General features: G+C 45.9%; 1 pseudogene; it reads left to right on the top strand.

Moving 5' to 3' along the window:
• Nucleotides 1–6: 6 nt before the first annotated feature.
• LOC106726507 lies at nt 7–2,195 on the top strand (annotated as a pseudogene).
• The last annotated feature ends 9,454 nt before the right edge of the window (nt 2,196–11,649 follow it).

Here is an 11,649-nt window from a genome sequence, read left to right as displayed (position 1 = left end):
CGAGACCCGCCCCAGGCGCCCGGGCCAGCCCCATCGCGGGCTGCCGGAAATCGCTCCCTTCCACCGTCCACGGTCCGGTGTCCTCACCTAAAGCAGTCTAATGAAGCCCTCCATCCCAGTCCCTTCCGATGCATTTCCCGTCCGCCAGGCCCCAGATCCTCATCTAAGACATCCCAAGAAGCCCCATCCCCGGCGGCCGCCAGCTCCAGGCAGCCCGCGGACTCCCCATCCCCTTTGGATCTTCCAATCCCAAGTGTCAGAAAGCCTCCAGCTTAGCTAGTGCCTGGGTCCTCCAAGCCAACGAAGACAGTCCCAGGATCTCCATCTTAACAAGGCATCGCAGAGTTAGGATCAAAGCTCCGTGTATGCATTCCTTCAACCCTCATTTCCTGCTCTTCTTTGGAAATGCTCTCTTCTATTCAGCCCATCATCTCTATGCAGGGAAACTGTACCCATCTTTCAAGATTTAAATGCCACCTTACTGAATGCTTTCCCAAGCCAGGGTGCTCACTTTTCCCTCTCCTCTTGACCTCCCACTGCACTTTGTCTACACTTCCCTCGTGGCATTTGTGGGCCAAGTGGAACTCTACTTTATAGTGCATTCATTTGTGTTCTTGTTTGAAGACCTCTGCCAGCCTGAACTCCTCAAAGCCAGAAACATGTCTTCATTCATCTTGGTGAGCAGGTTGGGGGAGAGGAGAAAGCATGAGTTTTACAGTCTGACAAAAACTGGATTTAAATTCCATCTTCTCCTCTCTGAACTTTCATTTCCCTATCAAGAACACCTACCTCACGGGGGTGGTCTTGGAAGAAGGCAGGCAAAAACATTTGGCACAGAAAAGACAACCCACAGAATGGGAGAAAAATCTGTGTAAGTGATATATCTGATAAGGGCTTTGTGTCCAGATTATGTAAAGAACGCTTACATGTCAACAACAAAAAACAAGCCATTTTCTTTAAGTGGACAAAGGACTTGAATACACATTTCTCCAAAAAAGAGGTACACATGACCAGTAAGCAGATGAAAAGATGCTTCTCACCATTAGCCATCGGGGAAATGCAGATCCAAATCGCAGTGAGCTTTCCCTGCTACCCACAAGGTGTTTTTTCTGGGTGCCTGTTGTCACTGAAAGGGAAACTTTCACAATGTCCGGAGCCCTTGCTGTTCTGCAGATGAAGGAGGAGGTTGTCCTTAAATTCCTTGCAGCAGGAACCCACTTAGGTGGCCCCAATGTTGGCTTCCAAGTAGAAGAGCTCATCTCCAAAGTGAAAAGTGATGGCGTCTGCATCAGAATTCTGAAATGAACATGCGGGGATCTTCTGCTGGTGGCTTGTGCGTGCCCTTGTTGCCCCTGAAAACCCTGCTGTCAGTATCACATTGTCCAGGAATATTGGCCAGTAAACTGTGCTGAAGTTTGCTTCTGCCACCAGGGACACTCCTATTGCTGGCTGCCTCATCCCTGGGACCTTCACTAACCAGATCCAGGCACCCTTCTGGGAGTTGAGACTTCCGGTGGTTACTGATCCCAGGGCTGACCACCAGCCTGTCACAGGGGCGTCTTATGTTAACCTGCCCACCATCCCTCTGTGTAACACAGATGCCCCTCTGTGCCATGTGGACGTTGCCATCCCATCCAACAACAAGGGGGCTGGCTCAGTGGGTTTGATATCGCAGATGCTGGTACAGGAAGTTCTATGCATGTGCAGGACCATCTACCATGAGCATCTGTGGGAGGTCATGCCTGCTCTCCCACTGCAATTGGAGACCCTGAAGAGACTGGAAAAGAAGAGCAGGCGGCTGCTGAAAAGGCTGTGACCAAGGAGGCATTTTCAGGGTGAATGGACTGCTCAGCTCCCGCGTTCTCTGCTGCTCAGCCTGAGGTTACTGAATGGGTAGGAACAACCACTGGGTGGTCTTAAGCTGTTCTTCCACAGGCTCTTAAGTGGAAACTGGAAATAAGGTTGTTGAAAAATAAACATCAGTCTCTTAAAACACACACATACATATACACACAGTGAGATGCCACTTCACACCCACTATGAGAACTAAAGTAAAAAGGACACACCAGGAGACATATTGGTGAGCATGTGAAGAACTGGAACCCTCATTCTTTGCTGGTGGGAATGTAAAATGGTGTGGTCAACTTGGAAAACAATGTGTAAGTGACTCAAAATGTTAAACACAGAGTTACCATATGATCAAGGAATTCCACTCCTAGGCACATGCCCAAGAGAAATTAAAACATGTCCACACAAAAACTTGTATATGAATGTTCATAGCAGCATTATTCGTAATAGTAAAAATGTGGAAACAACCAAATGTTCATGTATTGATGAATGGGTAGATAAAGGGTGGCATATCCACACAGCGGAACATTATTCAGCCATAAAAAGGAATGAGGTACTGATGCATGCTAAAACATGGATGAACCTTGAAAACATATTGCTATAAGAGACCCAAAAGGACACAGATTATATGATTCCCTTTATATAAAATTCCAGAATAGGTAAATCCATAGAGACAAAAAGTAGAGTAGTGATTTCCAGGGGCTGGGGCATGGGTTGGGGAAAGAGGACTGACTGCTAACGGGTATGGTGTGTGTTTTTTTGGAAGGAGAATGAAAATATTCTAAAATTAGATTGTGGTGATGATTGTACAGCCCCGTTAATTAAAAACCACTGAGTTGGAATATCACATGATCTCATTTATATGGAGAATCTAATGAACAAAATAAACTGATGAACAAAATAGTTCCAGAGCCACGGATACATGGAACAGACTGACGGAACTCAGAGGGGAGGAGAGGGGGGGTGGGGACGGGAAGAGATTAACCAAAGAACTTACATGCATCTATGCATAGCCCATAGACACAAGAGTGTGGGGAAGGCTTGGGGTGGGGCAGGAGCTGGGTGGAGGGGGGTAGAGGGGAGAAAATGGGGGACATCTGTAATACTGTCAACAATTTAAAAACCACTGAGTTATATATTTTTAAAGGGAGGATTTTATGGTATGTAAATTATATCTTGATAAAGCTGGCTTTTTCAAAAGTCTTGCACAGACAGAGTCTAGCACATACCAGCAACCACAATAATAACAACTAACACATCTATAGTGCTTATCATGTGACAGCCTAAGTCTTTACATGTTCAAACTCACAAAATCCTCAGGACAAACCAATGAGATAGCTACTGTTATTACCTCCATCTTACAGATGAGAAAGTAAACCCAGAGGTTGAATTACTTGCCCAAGGTCACACAGAGGCATAGCTAGGATGCTCAGATGTTTCCTTCTCACTTCTTTATACCTTTCCTCATACTTTGTATAAAATTGGTGCTCCATAAGTGTCGAATTACTATATCCATCAAAATTCTATTCATCCAGTGAACATTTACTAAGCATTTATTAAGTTCTAGGCAATACTTGCATTGTACCTTATCCCTGCTTCTCTCATTCAGATTCACTGTGGGGTAGAGGGCAGATGGGTACAAAGATTCATTCACAAAATATTTACTGAGTATCTACTATGTGTCAAGCACTGTTCTAGACTCTAAGAATATAGCAATGAATAAAATAGACAACAATCCCTAACCTCATAGAGTTCACAGGGGGAGAGAAACAATAAACAGACTATAGAGAGCATGTTGGATGCTGTGCTGGGTTGAGTAATATCCCCCAAAACTTGATGTCCACCTGTAAATGTAATCTTATTTGGAAATGAAGGTCTTTGCAGATGTAATCAAGTTAAGGTGAGATCATATTCTATTGGCGTGGGTCCTGATTCAATGACTGGTATCCTTGTAAGAAAAGGGAAATTTGGACACACACACACACACAGAACACCATGTGAAGATGGAAGCAGAGATTGGAGTCTATAAGCCAAGGAAAGGAACACCAAGGATTGCCAGCAACCACCTGAAGCTGGAAGAGGCAATGACGGATTATTCCCTAGAGTCTTCAGAGAGAGAGAGAGAGAGAGAGAGAGAGAGAGAGAGAGAGAGAGAGAATGGCCCTGGCAACACCTTGATTTCAGACTTCTAGCTTCCAGAACTGAGAGAGACTACATATCTGCTGTTGTTTTAAGCCACTCAGTTTGTTGTACTTTGTTACGGCAGCCCTAGGAAACTAACACAGATGGAGAAAAGCAGAACAGGGAGGGATGATGGAGAGCTCTGGGTGCATCAGACATAGCCCGTGCCCTCAGGGAGCTCCCAATCTAGTCAGACAGCTACAACCATAAGTCGAAAATAGGACCAACAAGACAGAATGTGCAAGCACTAGAGTGGAGGCACTGGGTGCTGGAATGTCTTTATGGATGTGAAGGTATTTGAGCTGAGCTTAAGATTTCTATAGGCAGAAATGGCAGAGCTGTGAAATACCTGTTGAAGGGAGCCATGTGCAGTAGGAAGAAAGGAACAGTCAGGAAAACAGACTGTGTGTATTTAGGGAACCACATATAGTTTGGTTGAAGAGAGTACAAGAGCTGTGTGTGTGAGAGTGTGTGTGTGTGTGTGTTTGCGTGTGTGTGTGTTTGCGCACACGAGTGCGCACACACACTATAAGGGATAGGAAGAGATGGGAAGACATGGCTCGATTCAGTTTGGAGGAGACTCATTGCCAAACTGGAGCACCTGGACCTTCTCTTACAGACAATAAAAAGTCATGGGAGGTTTTTGAGCAAGAGAATAGCATGGTAGGAGGGGAGAGGGTCCATGTGGATGTTGTACATACTGAATAGTATGCACTACCAGGTGAGTCTTGTACTGGTTCCTTGTTCAGCAGAGACTGGCACTACCTTCTTTCCCTGCCTACTGCCTCCCGGAGGCATTTCCCAGGAGCTTCGGCCCCTGGTGTGATTGCTCCAATCCCCCTTACCCTAGAGCCCTGAAAACCCGCATCTCAGCACCGCCAGTATCCAGTCAACAAGAACTTGTCATGATAATGAGAGCCATGAAATATCTTCCTCAGAGGCAAAGGTGACATCTGTTCAAATTGGTTTTTCCTTTGGATTCTCACAGCTCTTCTCATAAGCAGATCTTCTGTACCTGTTAGCTGCCAGACACGAGATGGGAAAATCAAATTTAAAAAAGGAAATCATTGCCCTGGTGGGTGTAGCTCAGTTGGTTACGCATCATCCCATGCACCAAAAGATTGCCGGTTCGATTCCCAGTCAGGGCACATGCCCAGGTTGCAGGTTTGATCCTTTCTCTTTAAAATCAATAAAATCATATTAAATAAAAGAAATAATTGGTCTTTCCCTCAAAGAGTTCACAGTCCAGACTATCAGAGCTGAAGTGACCTTAGAGACAAACTTGTTTTCCCTTTTTAGTTTCTTTTTAAAATATATATATATTTTTATTGATTTCAGAGAAGGAAGAGGGAGAGATAGAAACATCAGTGATGACAGAGAATCATTGATCAGCTGCCTCCTGCAGGCTCCCCACTGGGGATTGAGCCCACAACTGGGACATGTGCCCTGACTGGGAATCAAACTGTGACCTCCTGGTTCAGAGGTCAATGCTCAACCACTGAGCCACACTGGCCGGGCAGACTCATTTTTCAAATGAGGAGACTGAAGACCGGAGAGAAATGATTTGCACAGAATTGCTGTGTGACCACTAGGCTATACTTTTTTACTTGGCCTATTCTCTAGGGTCTGGTGTTCCAAAGAGTCTTAGGATGCAGACTTTAAAGAGCAGAATGGTAGGAAACTGACCATCTGTGAGAAACATAGGGGAAGGAAGGGAAAAGGAAGCCTCCTCTCTGTGGGGATCCCTAAGGAGATAGCAGTGCTTAAAACTGAGACAGCATTTGTCTAATTAATTAATTATCCTCCCAGCCCTCTTCCCTCTCCTGGGGAAGGGCCAAGACGTAGCCAAAGTGCCTGTCAGCCTTGAACAGTCTCACAGAAAGCCAGCCGAATAAGCTAGTCTGCAGTTTCGTTTTAGGAAAAAATTTTCTCTCTGAAGATGATTTGTAAGCTTGATCCTGTCAGAACATAAAACCACATAACCCAATGTGTTTCCAATTTTGTCCTAGCTGCCATAAAACTTTGAGCCAAATTCAGAGTCCAATTATAATCCAGTTCATTTTAGGTACCTGGCAACATCTATTCGTGCTTCCTTTACATGGTCCCTGCTCTGTTTTCTTCCACATTTTCATCCCTAATTGTCTTTCTTTCATGCTGCAACTGATGAGCTGCCTAATATCCTCCTTAAAGTAGGCAGAATATAAATCTTACATAAACTAAACTATATTTACAAATGTGAAGGGGATATGACCAATAAAGAACATCAGAAGGAGCAGATGATATTTGGCCTAGAGGAGGGCAGGCTCATGAAGACATGATTACTGGCTTCAAATATCCAATAGGCTGTCAGGGGGTGGGGGCAATGTAGTGGAGTTATTCTGCTTAGTTCCAAAGGGTGCAGCCAGAAGCGATGGGTGAAAAATCACAGGGAGACGGATTCCCAAAGGGAAGAAACCTCTCACAGGCAAAGCTTAGTGAAGATGGTGAGTTCCCCATCACTGGAGGTCTTCAAATAGTGGCTGGACAGCCTCATTTGGAGGGTCTGTTGCACAGGGAATGTAAAACTGAATGGAAGGGTTAGATAAGATGATTTTAAGCACTCTCCCTGATATATGCAAAACAGTTCTAGATGTAGAAAAGAAGACTGGGGGTGGAGTGGGAAGAGAGGACAGGAAAGAAACAAAGGTTCATGGAATGCCGGAACATTCTAACCCAAAGCAGTGAACCCTGATTGCTCCTGAGACTCTCGTAAAGGACAAGTGGTCCATAAGCAGAATCCAAGCCTGCATTTCCCCAGTCCTAGTCCATGTGACTCCTACAGAACAGTAGAAATAGAAGAATCAGCTCCATTGTTCCCATTGCCATCTAACTGGCTGTTATTCAAGGGAGAGCAGGTCCAGACTGTTAGAGCTGGAAGGGGCCTTAGAGATCCTATAATCCCAACCCCTCATTTTAGAACTGGAGAGAAAGAGGCCCAGAGAGTGGAAGGAGCCTGTCTACCTGACAGCCACTTCACTGGACCATGTGCTGCCGGAGGACAGTTTTACTTACCTTTCACTCCCCCAACCAGGCCTGGCTCCAGGCCCTTGCACATGGTAGGTGCCCAGTAAGCAGTTGGAAAATTGGACTGAATTGCCTGGAAGGGCTGGAGCTAGAAGCTAGGCTTTTTGACCCATAGCCTGTGAAGCTTTCCATGATAGAAATTCATCCAATTCAATTTATTTGGCATTTCTGTGTGCCAAGCCTGGAGCTACAGCAAGAGATGAACAAGAGGCAGGCTGTGCCCTCAAGGAGGAAACAGCTCCTCCTGGGAACTGGGCTCTTCCCCTCTCGGGCCCTGTGCACCTGCTGTTCTTTTGGCGTGGAAAGCTCTTTTCGCTGCCTACTTACTGCCTATTCATCCTTCAGTTCTCAGTTCAAATGTCACTTCATCAGTGGCACCTTCTTTCACTCCAAGATGAGGCAGATCCCTCTGATACAGGCTCTCAGTGAGTCCTTCTTCTTCCTTGAATTTAGCAAGTGTGTAATTATATATTGATTTGTGCAGTTCTTTGTTTGCTTCCCTCCTGCCTCCTTCACTAGACTGTTAGCTCTACAAGGGCAGATTCTCTGTCTCTTGCTCCCCAGTGTAGCAAGAGTCTGGTAAAAGCCTGGGACATGGTAGGTAAGCAGTAAATTATTCATGTTTGTTGAATATCAAAATCAACATTCTTTTTAAAAAAAATTTTTAATTGACTTTAGAGAGGAAGGGAGAGAGAGAGAGAGAGAGAGAGAGAGAGAGAGAGAGAGAGAAACATCAATAATGAGAGAGGATCATTGATTGGCTGCCCCCCACTGGGGACCAAACCCAGAACTTGGGCATGCGCCCTGACCAGGAATCTGAACCGTGACCTCTCGGTTCACAGGTGGATGCTCAAATAAACACTGAGCCACATCAGCCAGGCTAAATCAACATTCTAATGGGTTATCTAGATAGATAAATTATAACTACAATTCAATGTGATCAGGGGTATAAGATGATAGAGAAATCAGTTCTCTAGGAAGGAGGAAGCCACTCCTTTCTCAATGGAGCTGGTCCTGCAGAATGTGTACATGGCCAATCACAAGGCCGAACAGCACAGCCTTGTGAAAGTGCCTGTTGTGTTCACACAGACCAAAGCCACGTGTCAGCATCTTTCTATGTCCCCAGCTCCCTGAGGAGCAGGTCAGTTCTACCAGAGCAGGACAGACTGGGCACATGAGTGCTCATTGGGGTTCTGGCACAATTGGCAAAATCAGACCACATGGGGCTGGCAAGGCCAAAAGGAAGCCCCTGATATTTGAGATCCACGGATTGTTCTACTCTTCAGTGTTTCCTACAAGAGAAAGACTGAAGGAATTGTTTGGTACTGGAATGAGGGGACAGTTCTGTATCTTTTGGGTGGGGTTAGACCTAACTCCCAGGCATAAGAGAATGTTGCCCTCTAGTGGTAATAATAATCATAATGATGATGATAATGATAATGATAGGTAGTGGATATGGTCCTTGTTAGGGTGACCAACTATCCCATTCTGGCCAGGATTGTTTCAGCACTGAAGTTCTGTTTCCCAGGGGACCTCTACAGGCAAATTGGGACAGTTGGTCATCCTACCCCTTGATGGTATTCAAACTCAATCTACATAAACACCATCTTATTAGATGGCTCATAACCCCTAAGGCCAGGAATCAGATATCAGGCTCCACAGATCTGTAGAGCTTTAGAGATCCAGCCCATGTTCCAGATGAGGAAAGAAAACCCAAGAGAAGGGAAGGAACTTCTTTGTTCAACATCACATTGTAGCCTGGCTGGTGTGGTTCAATGGTTGAGTGTCTACCTATGAACCAGGAGGTCACGGTTCGATTCCCGGTTGGGGCACATGCCCAGGTTGTGGCCTCAATCCCCAGTGTGGGGCCTGCAGGAGGCAGCTGATCAATGATTCTCTCTCATCACTGATGATTCTATCTCTCTCCTCCTCTCCCTTCCTCTCTGAATCAATAAAAATACATATATTTTAAAAACATCACATTGTAAATCAATGGCAGGACTGGAATCTAGGTGTCCTGATCTATAGTCGGTGCTCTTGGCCTCTGCCTGGTGTGTCCTCCCCTACTCCATCATTTTGTCTAGGTCCCACATCCTCCAAGAATCTTGCCCAAACTACCCACCCTTTAACCCTTTCAGAAGTTTCCCCCCCTGAAAGCCTGAAACATTCATTTGATACTTAGCATGTTCCATAGGTACTGGGTGTGTTTTTTTTAATCCTTTAAATGTATAAGTAGGAAAGAAAGGAAAGCTTCTCAGCCCCCCACCTCAAACCTCCCTGCCCCTCCCACCCCGGAGGTCCTGGGGAGGAGAACAGTCTCTTGAAGAGTCTCAAGTGTGCCCATAGTTTGTCCAGGGCCCCGAGGAAAGGGCATTTGGCATCACAGAGCAAGGAAAGAAGCAAAGGAGAGGCTTTTGCAATCACCAGGTGGGATTGATTTGAGAGCCAAGAGCTGAGCAGAGGCAAGAAGGCATCCCTGCAGCCTCCAGAGGAGAGCGAGTGAGAGCCTTCCTCGTCCCAGTGATACCATCAAGGAAAGGATCTTAGTTTTCTTGCTACCAGAATTGCAGTGTCCCTCCCCGCTCCCCTGGTCCCTGACGAGGACCCCCCAAATCAGCTCTTGCCGCTCCCCTCCACTGAGACAAATTTGCAAACTCCCACATCTCTGTGGAAACGGCAGAGAGCAGGAGAGAAGAAAAAAGGAGAAAAATCCACCCACATGCCAACAAACTGGAAAAAAAATAACCCAGGCCTTGTCTCACTCAGCTGTTGGCTTGCTGCTCCCTCCCACTGTGGCGGCTGCTCCTGCCTCCTGGACAGGGACCTAGCTCTGTACAGCTTCCCTTCCCATCCAGAGCTGGTTTTTGTCAATATCCCTCCCCGCAGCCCAACTACAGGAGGGAGGCTCCTGGAGCCCAGGGGTAGGAAAGCTGTAAGGAAGGACTGACCCAGCCACTAAATGTCTGTGGCCAACCACAAAGTCAGTTTCCATCACTGTCCCCAAAACCGTGCAGGGGACAAACTCCCCTCCCATCCCAGGAAAAGAAGTCAAGGAGCTCTCTCCTGTCAGGCAACTCCTCCCTCAGATGCTGTCCCCTGCCTGCCCAGCCCATTCTCTCTGCTGCCTCTCTCTACCATTTCATTTTTAGGCTTTATTTTCAGTCTAACTCTCTCTACTTAAAACAAAACACCTTATTGACTTTTTAGAGAGAGGAAGGAAGAGGGAGAGGGAGAGGGAGAGAGAGAGAGAGGGAGAGAGAGGAGAGAGAGAAACATGGATGTGAGAGCACATCAACCAGCTGCCTCCTACATGCCCCCCCACTGGGAATCGAGCCCTCAACTGGGCAAGTGCCCTGACCAGGATGCACAGGACAACGCCCAACCAACTGAGTCACACTAGCCAGGGCACTCCTTCTACTTTTTGTGCCTTATTTTTTCTACACCTTCTGCCCTGGGGTGGGAAACCATATATTTTTTAAAAATAAAATAGGGTGTGCTGATAGGAAAGGAGGGCTCTGGAAATCATCACTGTTAGAAACTATTGAGGAAAGTTGAGATGTTTAGGCTGTGAGACAAAGGATATGGACTCAGAGAATCTTGGAAGGATGGAACTACAAAGAGCTTTTAGAACAGAGGTTCTCAACCTGCGGGTTGCGACCCCTTTGGGGGTCAAACGACCCTTTCACAGGGGTCGCCTAAGACCATCAGAAAACACATATATAATTACATATTGTTTTGTGATTAATCACTATGCTTTAATTATGTTCAATTTGTAACAATGAAATTGGGGGTCACCACAACATGAAGAACTGTATTAAAGGGTTGCGGCATTAGGAAGGTTGAGAACCACTGCTTTAGAGTAACCATGCCCAACCGGTCATTTCACAGATGAGATGACTGAAGCCCAGAGAGGGAGGAACACCTGGGCTGTCACACAGAAGAGGGGACAGCTTTGGTCTGTGGGCCTCCAGGAAACAGAAGGAGAACCGGTGAGTGAAAGATATGAGAAAGTAGATTTAAGACAGTTTTGTCTCTTCCTTCCAAATCCTTATTCCTGTTGTTTTTTTTTTAATTTGCTTCTCATTCTGTGCAGGATCTCCGGTTCAGTGCTGAAAAAAAGGGGCGTTAAAGGGCAAACCTGTCTTGTTACTCATCTTAAAGGGAAACGGTTCAATGTTTCACCATTATATATGTTTGCTGTAGGATTCTGGAGGATGGTTTTTATCCTTTTAAGAAAGTTCCCTCTTATTTCTAGTGTGCTAATAACTTCTCTCTTTTTTTTAAATCACAAACAGGGGTTACATTTTAAATGCTTCCTCAGCATCTTTTGTAATGATCATAAGTTTTTTTCTCTTCTAGTCTGTTTATATGGTCAAGAATGCAGTATTGCCCTGACCGGTTTGGCTCAGTGGATAGAGCGTTGGCCTGCGGACTCAAGGGTCCCAGGTTCGATTCCGGTCAAGGGCATGTACCTTGGTTGTGAGCACATCCCCAGTGGGGAGTGTGCAGAAGGCAGCTGATCAATGTTTCTCTCTCATCGATGTTTCTAACTCTCTA

Source organism: Myotis brandtii, unplaced genomic scaffold, assembly GCF_000412655.1.
Source record: "Myotis brandtii unplaced genomic scaffold, ASM41265v1 scaffold2750, whole genome shotgun sequence".
NCBI lineage: Eukaryota > Metazoa > Chordata > Mammalia > Chiroptera > Vespertilionidae > Myotis > Myotis brandtii.
This window is presented reverse-complemented; position numbering and strand designations above follow the sequence as displayed.